This window comes from Leopardus geoffroyi, chromosome C3 (assembly GCF_018350155.1).
Source record: "Leopardus geoffroyi isolate Oge1 chromosome C3, O.geoffroyi_Oge1_pat1.0, whole genome shotgun sequence".
Classification (NCBI taxonomy): domain Eukaryota; kingdom Metazoa; phylum Chordata; class Mammalia; order Carnivora; family Felidae; genus Leopardus; species Leopardus geoffroyi.
In genome coordinates this window covers 781,248-796,887 of record NC_059338.1, presented here as the reverse complement: position 1 = coordinate 796,887, position 15,640 = coordinate 781,248, and the positions used below count along the sequence as shown (strand labels likewise).

General features: G+C 55.0%; 1 long non-coding RNA gene across 2 annotated transcripts; it reads right to left on the bottom strand.

Moving 5' to 3' along the window:
- Positions 1–1,206: 1,206 nt before the first annotated feature.
- Positions 1,207–15,340, bottom strand: LOC123586703. Of its 2 annotated transcripts, XR_006706901.1 has the most exons (4): positions 15,141–15,340; positions 14,280–14,396; positions 8,604–9,643; positions 1,207–2,740 (listed from the first exon to the last, which is right to left on the bottom strand). It is a non-coding gene; the product is annotated as an uncharacterized LOC123586703 (long non-coding RNA). The 2 variants fall into 2 exon arrangements; XR_006706900.1 differs by lacking the exon at positions 1,207–2,740 and having other exon boundaries at positions 8,514–9,643.
- Positions 15,341–15,640: the final 300 nt, after the last annotated feature.

Sequence of the window (15,640 nt, the reverse complement as noted above, 5' to 3'; positions counted from 1 at the left end):
AAGGGCTGGAGCGCATAAGCGACTTCCCTCAGGCCACACAGCAAATTTAGAGCAGAATTTGAACCCAGGGCTTCTAACTCCAAATCCTACGCTCTTTTCATTGCATCACACAAAACCACAGCGTTCTTCTCTTCAGATTTTACCATTAGTAAGTGAAATAGGAAACTAACATTTTTACCTCTTCTACAGCGAGTGTCAGGAAACCACAGCCTTGAGCCAAATCCGACCCCGCAGCTTTCTGTAACTGAAGTCTTATTGGAACAGAGCCGCACGCGTTCCCGCACTTACAGCCGCTTCCACGCGGCAGAGGAGAGGATGCGCCGGCAGAGCACAGAGCGGCCACCATCTGACCTCTGACCCCTTACGGAAAGAGCCGGGCAGCCCGCCTCGTGAAGCCTTGGCTCTCACTCTGATCGTGCGTACAGCCGAGAGTCGCTTTTTCTTTCCTTTTTAAACCACCAATGCGATGCCTGGCCTGTCCCAGAGGGACAGAGCGAGAATCTCTGGGGCTGGTCTTACAGCATCAGTGTTTTTTAAGAGCTCCCCAGGGGATTTTAATACCAGCCGAGGTCAAACACTACTGTTCCACGGGATCGTGCAGATTCAGAAACACCGGTTTCCAGGAAGTGTGCTTGAGGGCGGGAGGAGAGAGGAACCACCCCCACTGCACACGCCCTCTGACCCCACCGTCTTTCCACCTGCGAACGAACGTCGGCCAGGGTCATCACCAAGGTCGCCCATCCGCAGGTGCTGTGCACGGCGACTGTTGGTCATTAGAACTCCTAGAATCTGAAGGCAGGCCCCAATGGTGAGATTTTTTTTGGCCCCGTACTTTATTTTAAAAAGTTTCTAGTGACTTGACAGGAGGCTCGGTACACTGGAGCTAAAATTGCCTCCTGTCTCCTACGCAATCTTTTGCACCCCATTTTAAATAATGAAAATAACTTACTAGAATTTTTTAGTTACGGGGCGCCAGGGTGGCTCAGTCGGTTAAGCATCCGACCCTTGATCTCAGGTCACGATCTCACGGTTCATGAGTTCGAGCCCCGAGTCAGGCTCTGTGCTGACCGTGCGGAACCTGCTTGGGATTCTCTCTCCAGCCTCCATCTCTGCCCCCCGCCCCGCCCCGTGCTCAGGCTCTCATGCACTCTCTCTCTCAAAATAAATAAGTGAACATAAAAAGTTATTTAAAAATAAGATTTTTTTGTTATAAAAGCACTGAATGTTTATTACAGAAACACAGAAAATACAAAACGAAGTTTAAAATATACGTACTTTCCGCTTCGTAACCTATTTCGCTTCACGATATATTCCTTTCAATCAATCACTACCAAAAATACCACTTAAGGGATCTCCAGTCTGCTACTAAGTCAGGCCCCAGCATTTACGGACCACTGACTTCACACCAAACAGGTGGAAGGTTATGCCGTGACCTTCACGGGAAGTCCGTCCACGCCATCAGAACGCAGCCAGACAACGGAGGAGCTGCTGAGGCCGCTGGGGGCATGTGGACCGAGTGGCCCTGATCCCACACCCGGCACGCGTCCTGGAGACACTCACATGTGTGCACGTGGACACACTCAAGCCAGTTCCCTGAAGCTCTGGTGACAGCAGAAAAAACTGGGAAAATACTAGTCTGAACCATGCAAAACTGAACAGACGTGTTTGGTAACACCTGCCATTTTGTCCCGTACAACCTAGGTGTGTGTGTGTGGACACAGACGTGTGGTTATGAGTGTATCAGGGGATAAAAGCCACAGACACACACAGACGAGGGACTGCCAGAGTCCCCACGGCCTGTGTCCCCGCCTCGCCAGTGGCCACGCCGCCCCCAGATGCCTTCCCAGCCCGCGCCCTGCGCCACCGGGACCCTCCCGGGCTCTGCTGCTCCCGCCCCGCTGGCCACCCGGGTTCCGATTTCACTGGAAACAGAGATGGATCAGAAGGGAACTCTGCACGCGGCCAGCCCCACATCGGTCACCTCCCTGCGCCCCGGGACGCATCCCCACCGGGAAGACCTGCCCTTGCTCTGGACGCCGCCTCTCCCAGCTTCTCAAGGCCCTGGACACACCACTCCTCTCGCCTGCCTCAATTCACCTGCTCCCTGGACAGCAGGCGGAGGCACACTGGTGCCTGCTGTCCCCACACTGATACCTAACGCCCTCCGCCTCGCCCAACACTTCAGGTGCCGTGAACAGAGCGCACAAACCCCTCTCTCCCGGGGCTTCTCTTCTCTGGGGAAGACAATCAATAGGACGAGTGAGTAGCGCGCCTGGTGAGTCTGTAAGTGAAACACACAAAGTCAGAGAGGGGACGGGAGGGAAGGGACGGAGGGCTCGGCAGCATGGCCAGCCAGGCCCTTTGAGAGACTGACAACTGAACAAAGAGCGTAAAGGGCGTGGTCAAGTGGGGAAGGGGCGGGGCAGCAAGTGCAAAGGCCCTGGGGCAAGGAGGCCAGGGAGGCTGACACAGAGCAAGGGATGGGAAGGAGGCGCAGGCTCAGGGCTGCAGGGGACGGCTCAGGCGGGGGCCCAGGGCGCTCGGCTCTTCCTAACAAGAGGGAGGCAGCGGAGTAAAGACCTAGGACCCACCTCCCGACACGGGGTCGCCGCGGCTGTGGGGATCAGAGCAGAAGAGAAACACGAGGAGGCCGTGGTGACCCAGGTGGGATGATGGTGACATGGGACAGCGTGAGGCAGCGGGGGGCATGACAGTGTTCGGATTCTGCGGATGCCGAACTCTTCATGACAAAACATTCCGCAGACAGGGAGAAAGAGAGCACGATGAGTCCCCACGAGCCCATCCCCACGTCTCAAGAACCATCGACATCTTGCCGGAATGGTTTCCCCCACCCGCCCCCCCACTTGCCGAAGTTTCACATCCTCTCCCCCGAACAGCGTGTGTGCATCTCAAAAAAGGGCATTTTCTTATGTAAATAGAATGCCGTTACAAAACTAAAAAAGTTAAGGATAACTTTTTATTATCAAATAACGGGCTAATTTCACCAAGTGTTTCAGAAATACCTTTCCGTGGTCTTGTCCAAACGTCTACTCGTTGTCATTTCTCTTAGGCCTACATAGGTCTGCACCAGACCTCTCAGCCCCCCACACCCCTGTGTTTGGAGGCAGGTCGGCCGTCCTTAGACAGGGGTGCTGTGGCAGGGGCTGCACGAACCCCCTCTCTCCTTCAGACTGGAAATTCACAACTGAGTTTTAGATACGGGCTATTCTTGGCTAGAATACTTTAGAGATGGTGTGATCTTCAACAACATTGAAGGGAGCTTACATCTGGTCGTCTCACTTTTAGTGATGCTGAAGTAATCAGCAAGTGTATATGGTGATGGCCTGCTCCCTCCATCATAAAACGGCCATCAACATCTGACCCAAGCAGGGGCGCCTGGGTGGCTCAGCCGGTTGAGCCCCTGACATCAGCTCAGGTCATGATCTCGATGTTCATGAGCCCGAGCCCCGTGTCGGGCTCTGTGCCGACAGCTCGGAGCCTGGAACCCGCTTCGGATTCTGTGTCTCCCTCTCTCTCTGCCCCTCCCCCGTTCATGCTCTGTCTCTGTCTCAAAAACAAATAAACGTTAAAAAAAAAAAAAACAAAAACAGCAACTGTGCTGGAAAAGCAGAGTACTTACTCATTCCCTTTAACGACCAAGTTTTATGTTAACGAATTATTGTCTTCCCACTTTCAATTTTGTCCAGTGAATTTTATTTCCTTCTCCTTTCTTTAGCTGTCATTACAAAGGATTGCTTTGCTACCATCAGGGAGTTGTAGTGTTTTTTTTTTTTTTTCTTTTAATGTTATTTGAGAAAAAGGCAGAGAGAGGGGGAGAGAGAATCCCAAGCAGGCTCTGTGCCCAACACGGGGCTCGATCTCATGAAACGTGAGATCCTCACCTCAGCTGGAATCGAGAGTTGGCCGCTCGACCGACTGAGCCACCCCGGGGCCCTGCCATCGGTGAGTTTCAACCAAATGCAGTCATTTGTAGTTCTGGTGCTCAAAGTGTCCCATCTTCAGCCCGGGGGCCTCCCCTGTGCTAGATGGTGCATCTCCTGACTTTATTTGGAAACTTTCAAACACGTACGGGACAAACCCTAGTTACCGCCTCAACTTCAGTGATTCTCGCGGACGGCCCTCGTTCACGTGCACCCTCCTGCCACCAGGCCTCAAACACCACACCGCTTCATGCGCAAACGCGCTGGCATACAGCCCCAGGGAGCAAGCACCTAATACAACCTCCCTGTCCTTTCCACCGAAGCCCAAAGCTCTCTAGTTGTGTGGCATAGCAGCTCAGGCCTAGAAGCTTCCGTGAGAAGGGCTTGGTTCCTCTCTGGAGAATGGTATTTCAGAGCGAACCACGTAGGAAACGGCAGCACTGGAAGGTTCTTAGTCCATTTGGCATCGTGTAGGTGACCTGTATTCTCAGCCAGAAACTCAGAAAACTAGTGGAGGGAGGGTACGGGCGCCTGGGTGGCTCAGTCGGTTGAGTGTCCGACCCTGGCTCCGGTCACGATCTCCCAGCTCACGGGTTCGAGCCCCACGTCGGGCTCTGTGCTCACAGCGCGGAGCCTGCTTGGGACTCCTGCTCTCCTTCCCTCTGCCCCTCCCCTGCTTGTGCCGTCTCTCTCTCAAGATAAACCAACTTAGAACAAGTGTGAAAGTAGAAAGCACACCAGTGGTTAACGGAACAAGCGGGTGATGGATTTCAACGCTCACGATGAGGCTGGAGTTGGCAGACGCAGCGACGGCACAAAGACAGACGCCGTGACCGATGCGGGAGAGCCACGGCCCAGAAATCAACGGAGTTTTAACCAGCGTGCCACGATGATTCAACGGACAAAGATGGGGACAGCCGGATGTCCACGTGAAGAAAGAGGCTGACCCCGACCTCACACAACAAGAACACGTTCAAAAAGATCACAGACCTAAATGTAACAACTAAAACTATAAAACTCTTAGAAGAAGACAGAAGTGGGGCGCCTGGGTGGCTCAGTCGGTTAAGCGTCCGACTTCGGCTCAGGTCACGATCTTGCGGTCCGTGAGTTCGAGCCCCGCGTTGGGCTCTGTGCTGACAGCTCAGAGCCCGGAGCCTGTTTCAGATTCTGTGTCTCCCTCTCTCTGACCCTCCCCCGTTCATGCTCTGTCTCTCTCTGTCTCAAAAATAAGTCAATGTTAAAAAAAAAAAATTAAAAAAAAAAAAAGAATAAGACAGAAGTATAAATCTTCCTGATCTTGGATAAGGCAACAAATTCTTAGATAGGACGCCTAAAGCATGAGCAAACGAGGAAGAAGAAATCAGAATCCCTCAAGGGGCACCTGGGTGGTTCAGTCAGTTAAGTGTTGGACTCTGGACTTTGGCTCCGGTCGTGACCTCGTAGTCTGTGGGATCGAGCCCCGTGTCAGGCTCTGTGCTGACAGCGCGGAGCCTGCTTGGGATTCTCTCTCCCCCCCTCTCTCTGCTTCTCCCTGGCTCACACGTGCACATGTGCTCTCTAAACAGACTTTATAAAAAATTGGAATTCACCAAAATTAAACACTCCTGTGTACCAAAGGGCGCTACAGACCGTGACCTGCCAGGAGTATTGGCAGAAATTTGTATCCAGAATGTTACAAAAACGCTTGCAAGTCAGTGATAAGAAGACAGATGAGCCAGGTCAGACGTGGACAAAGAATCCGAGCAGATATTCGTCCAAAGAAGATTCACAGACAGCCAATAAGCACACAGAGAGATGCTCCTTAGTTCTTAAGGAAATGCCGGAGGCAACCCTCACGAGCTGCCACTTCTGCCCCACTAGGTGGCTGGAATCGGAAGACAGACAAGAGATCTTGGCGAGGAACTTGGAGGACGGGAGCCGTCCACACCGCGGGTGTAGAGCGTAAGGCAGGGCAGCCGCCGGAGACCGCGTGGCCCGGAGTTGTCGCGTGACCTAGGCGCACACCCAGGAACGCCGGGACGTGTCCACACACACGCCTGCACACCGACGCTCACGGCGTGATTCGTGACAGCCAAAAAAATGCCAGTAACGCAAATGTCCACCAAACGGCGAACGGACACACCGTAACACGCCCACAGAGTATCGTTCGGCCATAGAAAGGAACCAAGCCCTGAGACACGGGGACTCGGACGAGCCCTGAGAACATTACACTAAGGGAAAGAAAACAGAGAAGGCCCCATGTTGTCGGATTTCACTTACAGGAAATTCTGGGAGAGGTGAATCCACACGGGATGGACATCAGCGGCTGCCAGAGGCGGGGAAGAGAAGGAAGGGGGGAGGACTGCTGATGGCCCCAGGGTTTATTTGAGGTGACGAAAATTTCCTGGAATTCGTGGTGCTGGTTGCACATCCTCGCGAATGTACTCGAAACCACTGAGTTGTACATTTTTTAAAGGGTCATTTATTTTGAGAGACAGAGAATCCGAAGCAAACTCCACGCAGTCAGCAGAGAGCCCGACGCAGGGCTCGATCCCATGACCCTGAGATCACGATCTGAACCAAAATCAAGAGACGGACGCTTAACCGACAGAGTCACCCCTGAATTGTACATCTTGAGCAGTGGCTTCTATGGACGTGAGGTAGATCTCAGTTTTAAAAAGAAAGGTTAACTTGGGAATGCAAGCTGGTGCAGCCACTCCGGAAAACACGATGGAGGTTCCTCAAAAAACTCAAAACAGAACTACCCTACGACCCAGCAACTGCACTGCTAGGCATTTCTCCACGGGATACAGGTGGGCTGTTTCGAAGGGACACACGCACCCCCACGTTTACAGCAGCGCTGTCGACAACAGCCAAAGGATGGAAGGAGCCCAAATGTCCCTCGATGGATGAATGGATAAAGGAGATGTAGTACGTATATTCAACGGAGTATTACTCGGCAATCAAAAAGAATGAAATCTTGCCATTTGCAACTACGTGGATGGAACTGGAAGGTATTATGCTAAGTGAAATTAGTCACAGAAAGACAAAAATCATAGGACTTCACTCATAGGAGGACTTTAAGAAACAAAACAGATGAACGTAAGGGAAGGGAAGCAAAAATAATATAAAAACAGGAAGGGGGACAAAACAGAAGAGACACAAATACGGAGATCAAACTGAGGGTTACGGGAGGGGTGGTGGGAGGGGGGATGGGCTAAATGGGTAAGAATTAAGGAATCTACTCCTGAAAACATTGTTGTACTCTATGCTAATTTACATGCAAATTAAAGAAATAAAAAATTAAATTAAAGACAACAAAATAAAATAAAAAATAAAAAGAGAGGTTAATGCAGTGAAAACTAGAAAGAAAACGAAAAGGCCAGTGCTGTTATTGCTGTGAGCAATTAATTGCCTTTTATCCCCGACTGAAGCTTTCCATGTTCTGCCAGCACCTGGAAAGTGTGCCACTGGTCAGTTCACCTGCAAGCAGTGAGTCTCTCTCACTTCACAGCTCCTGATCGGGCAGGGGGCTACAGTCAGAAACTTCTCAAGGGGCGCCTGGGGGGCTCGGTCAGTTGAGTGGCCAACTTCGGCTCAGGTCATGATCTTATGGTCTGTGGATTCGAGCCCTGGGTCGGGCTCTGTGCTGACAGCTCGGAGCCTGGAGCCTGGAGCCTGGAGCCTGCTTCGGTTCTGTGTCTCCCTCTCTCTGCCCGTCCCCTGCTCATACTCTGTCTCTCTCTCTCTCAAAAAAAAAAAAAAAAACAAGAAAAAAAAACATCAAAAAAAAGCCCCAGAAACTTCTCCTTAAAATCCTACCTCTTCAGGGTGCCCTGCTGGCTCAGTCGGAGGAGCGTGTGACTCTTGACTTCAGGGTTGTGAGTTCGAGACCCATGGTGGATGTGGAAGTAATTTAAAAAAAAAGTTTTTTTAATTATAAAACCCTACTTCTTTAGCTCAAGTGTTTCCTCCTCTCTGGGGCTGCACTGAGTTTGTAAGTTGACAGAAAGCGCTGTGGGGGAGGCTACTGCCCTCCTGTGAGGGGACAAGGACCACAGGCCCCCTCTGCCACCATGTGGGACGGCAAGGCCAGGAAACCCCAGTTAATGGAGCACTGAGAGAGGGGACAAGGAGCACGGGCACAGGGGGTAAGGAGCACTGGGGGGAGGCAGCAGAGCCCCTGCCCAGACGCCACAGGAGCTCCTGTCCCATTTCATTTCAAGTGACAGGTGGTACCAGCCCGCCAGGAACGGAGGGGACAGCCCCAGTGCCCCATCAGGCGTCAAGAATCCCCCAGCCCGCCCCTGTGACTCTGTGACCGACTAGGATTTCACGGGTTACGAAGTCATTAATTCTTTTTTTTTTTTTAATTTTTTTTAACGTTTATTATTTATTTTTGGGACAGAGAGAGACAGAGCATGAACAGGGGAGGGGCAGAGAGAGAGGGAGACACAGAATCAGAAGCAGGCTCCAGGCTCTGAGCCATCAGCCCAGAGCCCGACGCGGGGCTCGAACTCACGGACCGCGAGATCGTGACCTGAGCTGAAGTCGGACGCCCAACCGACTGAGCCACCCAGGCGCCCCAGTCATTAATTCTGACCCACTCAGTGCTCCAATACCAGTCGTCTTCTCGGTCACATAACTTGATAGGCCCACCCTTTGCTATGACAGGTTACTTACGTAGCTCATCGGTCACGTGGTTTGGTGCCTGGCGGCGACGGGGGACGTGCATTCAATTGTTGGCTGAGGGATCCAACCTCCAGCTTCTTCGTCCCCAAGAGGGAGTCGCCACCCGCCGCCCAGGGTTGTTCTAAGAACGTGACAGAACCACGCTGTTGCAGCATTCAGCCGACTTCCTGGAGCATTCCCGGTAATTAAAACAGAGCGGGTGGCGCAGGAGGAGTCAAGTACAACCGGGCAGGCAGCGCGGACTTTCACTGCTTGGCAAGGAGGCGCGCGGGCCGGCAAATCCCTGAGAGATGCGTGGCCTGTGGCGGGCCCCCAGAGGTTAGCTGCTGTCCTCTGTCGTCCCGGACTAAGCTGCAGTGCGAGAGCTAGGTCACCAACTTTAAGCGTGCTGCGTCTCAGGCTCGTTATTCTGCAGAATGTACAAAATACAAACGCCCCACAAAAGGCCAAGGGCAGCTTCAGTCAGTAAATTACGCTTCAGTTTCCGCCGTCTGTCCTTCCGATGCACCATTTCAGGCAGGGATGGCGCTCCGAGATTTTCAGGCTGTCGCCCGCCTCCCCAGACAGTACGATTCCTGGGGTCAGACTCCGCTGTTTGTGTTCTAGTCTCCAAGTGCACAGCCAACTGACCGAACCGGTTTCAAAATCGTACGGTGCAGCTTTTTGGCTGAAACCCACCCCTTCCTGGGACCGGGGGGCAGGCACTTACACCCTGGCGAGCCCCCTCCATCCAGAGCAGCAGGCAGGGCGACCCCCACCCAGGGTCACGTGGGGCGGGAAGGGGAAGCGTGCAAGGCACAGCACTTTCTGGGCCCAAACTGGCCACGTCCAAGGCAGACGGGGGAGCCAATGAGCCTCCTCACCGGCACGTCCACGTTTCTAAAGTGTCTTTCGGCCCTGGTGACATTAGGTGACCGCAGGCTGCTAAGTCATAAGGGGGGGCCAAGGACGAGCAGCGGTGGACAGAAGAACACCTCAAGGTTTCAGGGGAAGGTTGCCGACGCACACCTCCGTCTCTCTTCTCCGACATCCTAAGGAGAAACAGTACACAGAGTTGTAAGTTTAGGGGACTTAGGGGGACGGAGCAGGTGATCAAAGTCCCCGCCTCGTGAATAATAAATGCCGACATCGCACGCAAGCCCCCAGCAGACACCTGTGATACTGCATCGTGTGGACATGACCGCCTTCCGTGGCCCTGGGTGGGGGGCACACTGGGAGCAGGGGGCTGAGTTCGAGCTCCCGAGGTGCCGAGGAGAAAGGCGGGGTGCAGGGCAGGAGGGCGGTGGGATGGGGCCGGCAGAGGGAGCAGCTCCTGCCCAGGCTGGTGTGCAGGCAATATTCAGGCAGTGTAGGGAGAGGAGGGGGGAGAGGAGAGAGGGAGAGGAGGGGGGAGAGGAGACAGGGAGAAGAGTGGGGAGAGGAGGCGGGGGGAGGGAGAGAGGAGGTGGGGGAGAGGAGGCGGGGGGGGGAAGGTGGGGGAGAGGAGGCAGGGGGAGAGGAGGCGGGAGAGAAGTGGGGGGTGAGGAGATGGGGAAGGGGGAAAGGAGGTGGGGGGAGGGAGAGAGAAGGTGGGGGAGAGGAGGTGGGGGAGGTGGGAGAGGAGGCGGGTGGGGGGAGAGGCGGCAAGAGGTGGGGGCAGGAGAAGGGGGAGAGGCCCCTTTCTGCCCCAGGAAATCGGGGCTGCCCTGCGGCACCCGCCTCTCCCCCCCAGTGTTCTCCGCCTGCGGGTTGGAGAAAGACGGGTCTGGAGAGGGTGGAGGGTGGCGTGGAAGAAGGAGGGGAATGAAGAGGCAATGGCGCCAGGACCACGGGTGCACAGCGAGGGGGGTCTGCGCAGTGGCAGCGGCTGGGGACACGTCGCCAGGCAAAAGCAGCGTGCCGCTGACGGGGGCAAGACACGCTGGCCGGCCCCCGCGTCCAGGCCCGAGCAGACACGGGGTCGGTTACTAGGACCCAGGTTAGGGATGGGGACCCCCAGGCTGACCCACCAAGGGATCCCTGCCCCTCCAAGGCTCCATTCTTCACACGCTTCCGCGGAGGCCGTGAAGTCACCGCCGCTCCAGGACCTGCCACACACGGGTCTCAGCGTCCCCTTCCCCAAGCCCAGACTCCAAGAGAAGCAGCAGAACCCTGCATAAGCCACGTTGCCCGCTTCCTCCTGCCAGACTCGGGTCCCAAGCCCTCCACTCAGCTGCTAATGGCTACAGCACTTGAGGGAGACGCTGGGGTGATTCCGAGCTCCAGAGCTCCAGCCAGGTGCCGCAGGACCAGGGGAGACCAAAGGCTGTGGGGCAAGAGAAGGATGGCTTATCAGCGAGAGGAAGCAACTCACACACTGCCGTTTCTTCCAGAAGGCTCTCCTGCAGAGCCGGCCACAGTCAGAGGGTGCCAGCACAATTCGCCATCACACAAGTACTAAGCAGGTCCTGTGGCAGGCAGAATAACGGGGCCCCAGGGTGGTCAACGTCCTAATCCTTGGAGCGTGTTAAGGGTCCCGGTCCAAATTCCAATGTGGTGGGAATGGGGTTCACAGCACCAGGCAATTCTCCAGATACCCAGCTTGGTGTCCAAAATTCAGTTCAATTCTGGCACTGTCTCTCCAGGGACAGCCTCAGATCTCACAGACTAAGGGCTCAGCCCCCCAAGTTCAACTTCAGACGCCAGTCACAGGCAAGTCTAGACTGTCACCTGTGCTTTTGACTGACCAGCTATAGATCGGAGGTTCCCATGACCCCCTCCTTGGGTTCAGTTCATTTGGTACAGCGACTCCTGGACCATTTTCCTACACCATTTTCCTTCCTGGACTACAGGTTTATTTCGAGGGATAGAAGCCTGGAACAGCCAGGTGGAAGAAACGCAGAAGGGAAATGGAGGTTGGAGGGGTGCCTGGGGGGCTCAGGCAGGTGAGCGTCTGACTTGGGCTCAGGTCACGATCTCACGGTTTGTGAGTTCGAGCCCCACGTTGGGCTCTCTGCTGTCCGCACGGAGCCAGGAGCCCACTTTGGATCCTCAGTCTCCCTCTCTCTCTGCCCCTCCTCTGCTCATTCTGTCTCCTTCTCAAAAATAAATAAACTAAAAAAAAAAAACCTTTAAGAGAAAAAAAGACATACACGTAGAAAAAGGCACAGAGCGTCTGTGCCCTCCAGGAGCACCATTCTCCCCAAATCCCTACGAGTTCACCAACCCTGAGGCTCCCTGAACCCCGTCCTTTGGGGTTTTGTAGAGGCTTCATTACACACGCTCGGTTGCTTAACTCATTGGCCGCTGGGGATGGATGGACCCTCTCCCCTCCCTGGAGGAACTTCCAGTCCCACCCTCCAGTCCCTGGGTTCCTTCCCGGCACCGGCCAGCACCCTCGTCACCTAGCGGCTTCCCCAGCCACCTCATTAGCATAAGAAAAGACACCTTTGTGGCTCTCACCCCAGGAACTTCCAAGGGCTTTCCGAGCTCCGTGCCAGGAACAGGACAAAAACCAAGTATGCATTTCATATAAGGCACACTATCACACCTCCAAATCTGTTGGGTCACATGGCAAACAGAATTGGAGTTGCTTATCAGCTGATCTTAAAATAGATTCTCGGTGGGCCTAATGCAGTCAAGAGGGGCCCTGGAGAGTGCTGGGGGACCAGAAGAGGGTCGGTAAAAAGATGTGACTGCAGAAGCAAGAGTAAAGCAAAGCAGGCTGGGGAGAACTCTGCCGGCCCCTCCAGCCACTGGAGCGGCCAGGAGCTGGGTTCTCCCCTGGGTCCTCCGGACAGAATGGGGCCCCGCGCACACCCTGATTTGCGCTCAGCCACCCGTGGCAGACCGCAAGACTACGGTGCCGTAGCTTGGGTCCAGCCACTAAAAAGGAGGTAATCTGTTACACGACAGCAAACAGGAAACTATTCCCGGGACCATGAGCAATTCTGAAATCACACCCCCCGGGGCGCGAGGGCCAGGCTGCGACACAAACACAGAACCTCGGAAAGGCGCCTTTCGGCTTCCACGCAGCCCCAAGCCCAGCGCGGGGGCCCTGGGTGCGGGAATCCAAACACCTGTGCCATAGTCCCCAGGGTGGATGACACCCCAAAGCACTCCACCAGCGAAGAGCAGCCACCGTGTTCATCCGTTCGCACTTCCCTGGCGCGTTCCCGCGAATGCGGTATTCTGTGCTATTACTTTCGCATTTGACGGACGGAAAAGGCTGATTATAAACGATACTGAGGGACCTCAGGTCTATGGCTCTGAAGACTGGGTTTTTTCCCTATAAGTAAGGAGACGCTCCAAGTCACCTTAAAGGGATTTTTTTTTTTTTTTAACTTTAGGAGAAACACAAATTAAAACATTAAATTTCGGAAGAAAATGGTAATGCCTCCAAATCGTCCCCAGCTGTGGGTCAGCTGCAACTAAATTGAAACCAACTACAAGTAATTGAGATCATTAGAAGACACAGGTATGGACGAACAGAGAGGTTTATGGGCGCATCAGGGTTACGGTGTCACTGTCCCAGGAATCCCTGGAAAAGTCTGTGGGCTGAACAGGGCAGGCACCCTCACCTCCAAGCCAAGGCCCTCCCTAAATCTTTCAAAGGTACCTGTAGGGCCTGCCAGGTGCAAATTCGCAGTCTCATTTAACCCTCACGGAAACCCTAAAAGCTAGGCAGCAATACCCACCGTGCAGGTGAAACCCCGGAGCCCAGAGATGACAACCTGGCAGGTCTGTCCAAGACCGCGTGATCTCTGCTCATGAATGGAGAAGCCTGCTTTTGAATCTGGACCACAGAACTCCAACGTCATGAACTTCCCCTCCTTGTTTGCTCTGCAGTAGGATCTTATTTGTGTGTTCGAAAAGACAAAGAACTTAGGGACGTCTGACTTCCGCTCAGCTCATGATCTCAGGGTTCTTGAGTTTGAGCCCGGCGTCGGGCTCTGTGCTGATAGCTCGGAGCCTGGGGCCTGCTTCAGATTCTGTGTCTCCCTCTCTTTCTGCCCCTCCCCTGCTCATGCTCTCCCTCTCTCTCAAAAATAAACATTAAAAAAAGTGTTGTTGTTTTTTAAGACAAGGAATACATAAAGAACTCATGCAACTCAATAACAAAAGAATAAACCAATTAAAAAGGGGGCAATTTGGGGCGCCTGGGTGGCTCAGTCGGTTAAGCGGCCGACTTCAGCTCGGGTCATGATCTCGCGGTCCGTGAGTTCGAGCCCCGCGTCGGGCTCTGTGCTGACAGCGCAGAGCCTGGAGCCTGTTTCAGATTCTGTGTCTCCCTCTCTCTGACCCTCCCCCGTTCATGCTCTGTCTCTGTCTCAAAAATAAATAAACGTTAAAAAAAAAAAAAATCAAAAAAAAAAAAAGAGGGGGCAATTTGATAGACATTTCTCCAAAGATACAAAAATGGCCAAGAAACACATGAAGACACCCGACCTCTCCTCCTTCCCGGACAAAGGGAAATGCAAGTCAAGGCCATAAGGATACCAGCCCTACGCGCCTGGAGGGCTGGAAGTAAAGAGACAGACAACAGTAAGTGTTGAGGCTGTGAAGAAATGGAAACCCCCACACCGCTGGTAGGAACGTAACCTGGCCACAGCCACTTTAACAATTTGGGAGTTTCTCAAAAAGTCAAAGAACTCCCTATGCCCCAACAATTCCACTCCGGGTTGTCTACTCAAGATAACTAGAACCTACCTGCGCACAAAGACTTGTACGTGGCAGTCCTGTTCACCAAACCCCAAACTGCAAACAACGATGAATGGATGGACTGATTAAGTCAAACCACTGTATACACACACAATGGAATATTATCTGGCAACATAAAAGGACAGAAGCATTGATAAATGCTACTACCTGGACGAATATCAAAAACACGATGGTAGGAGGGGAAAAAGCCGGAGGCAAAAGGCGGAGTACTGCATTGTTCCATTTCCAGGAAGCGTCCAGAACAAACTTGTAGAGACAGAAAGTAAATCAGTGGCTGCGGGGAGGGATCGCTACTGGGCACGAGGTTTCCTTTCGGAACGGTGGAAATGCTCCAAAATTATATTGCGATGCCTGCACCGCAAATACAATAAATACCTGTGAAGTGTACACGTAAAACGGGTGAATTTTACGGTGCGTAAATTATGTCTCAATAAAGCTATTTTGTAAACAGCCACGACACATTTCCAAGAACGGCTGGCGTCGGCAGGCATGTTTTTCTGTCACCCATCGCACAGAGCCCCGTGGCCCCTCCGCCAGGACTCAGGACGTAGGGCGTCGCCCTCGGCAGCAAGTTTCCTCTTAGGCTGGAAGTTTTCTGAATTGCTTCTCAACGGGAGGGGGCTCGCGGGCCCCCCAGTCAGGTGAAGTGCCCCCGGGCGTGCAGACGCCCCACCGCAACTTCCGCAGACGCAGCCAGCGCGAGCAAGCGACTGCCCCGGGGGTGACCGCGCGCGCGCCCCGCCACCCCGGAGTGGAAATGGGGGTGCGGCTTGCCCAGCCGCCTCCCAACGCCGCGGGCCCGCCACCCCTCGCCCCGCCGCCTGGGGCCCGGGGACCGCCACGCCGTACCTGCCCGGGCCCCTCGCGTCCACCTGCCGCCGCGACGCCGCGACGCCGCGCCCGGGTTGCGCGCTCCGCCCACCCCCACCCCCGAACCCCCCCTCCCGAATCCCCCCACCCCCACGGCGGCCGGCGGGGCGGGGCCGGAAGGGAGGGGGTCGGCTCCCGCACCGGGGGGGGGGGCCCATCCCACCCCCACCGTCGACGGCCCACGCGCAGAGCGGCTCGTGGGACCGCGCGGGGGCCGCTCCGCGCGGGTGCGGGGCGCTGCGCGAGCGCGGGGGGGGGCCCGGGCCGGCACGTGCGCCCCCTCTCCTCCCCCCTCCCTCCTCCCCGCCCCGGGCGCAGGCGCCGACCCCGGCGGATCTGGGCGGGAGGCGCCAGCCGCCGAGGGAGGGGCGCGCCGAGGGTGGGCGGCCTGTCGTCGGTCCCCGGTCGGTCGCGGCGCCGTCCCCTGTCGCCCCGGCGAGCGTGGGCAGGGCTGTCCCGCCGCGGGGGTGGTGGGGAGG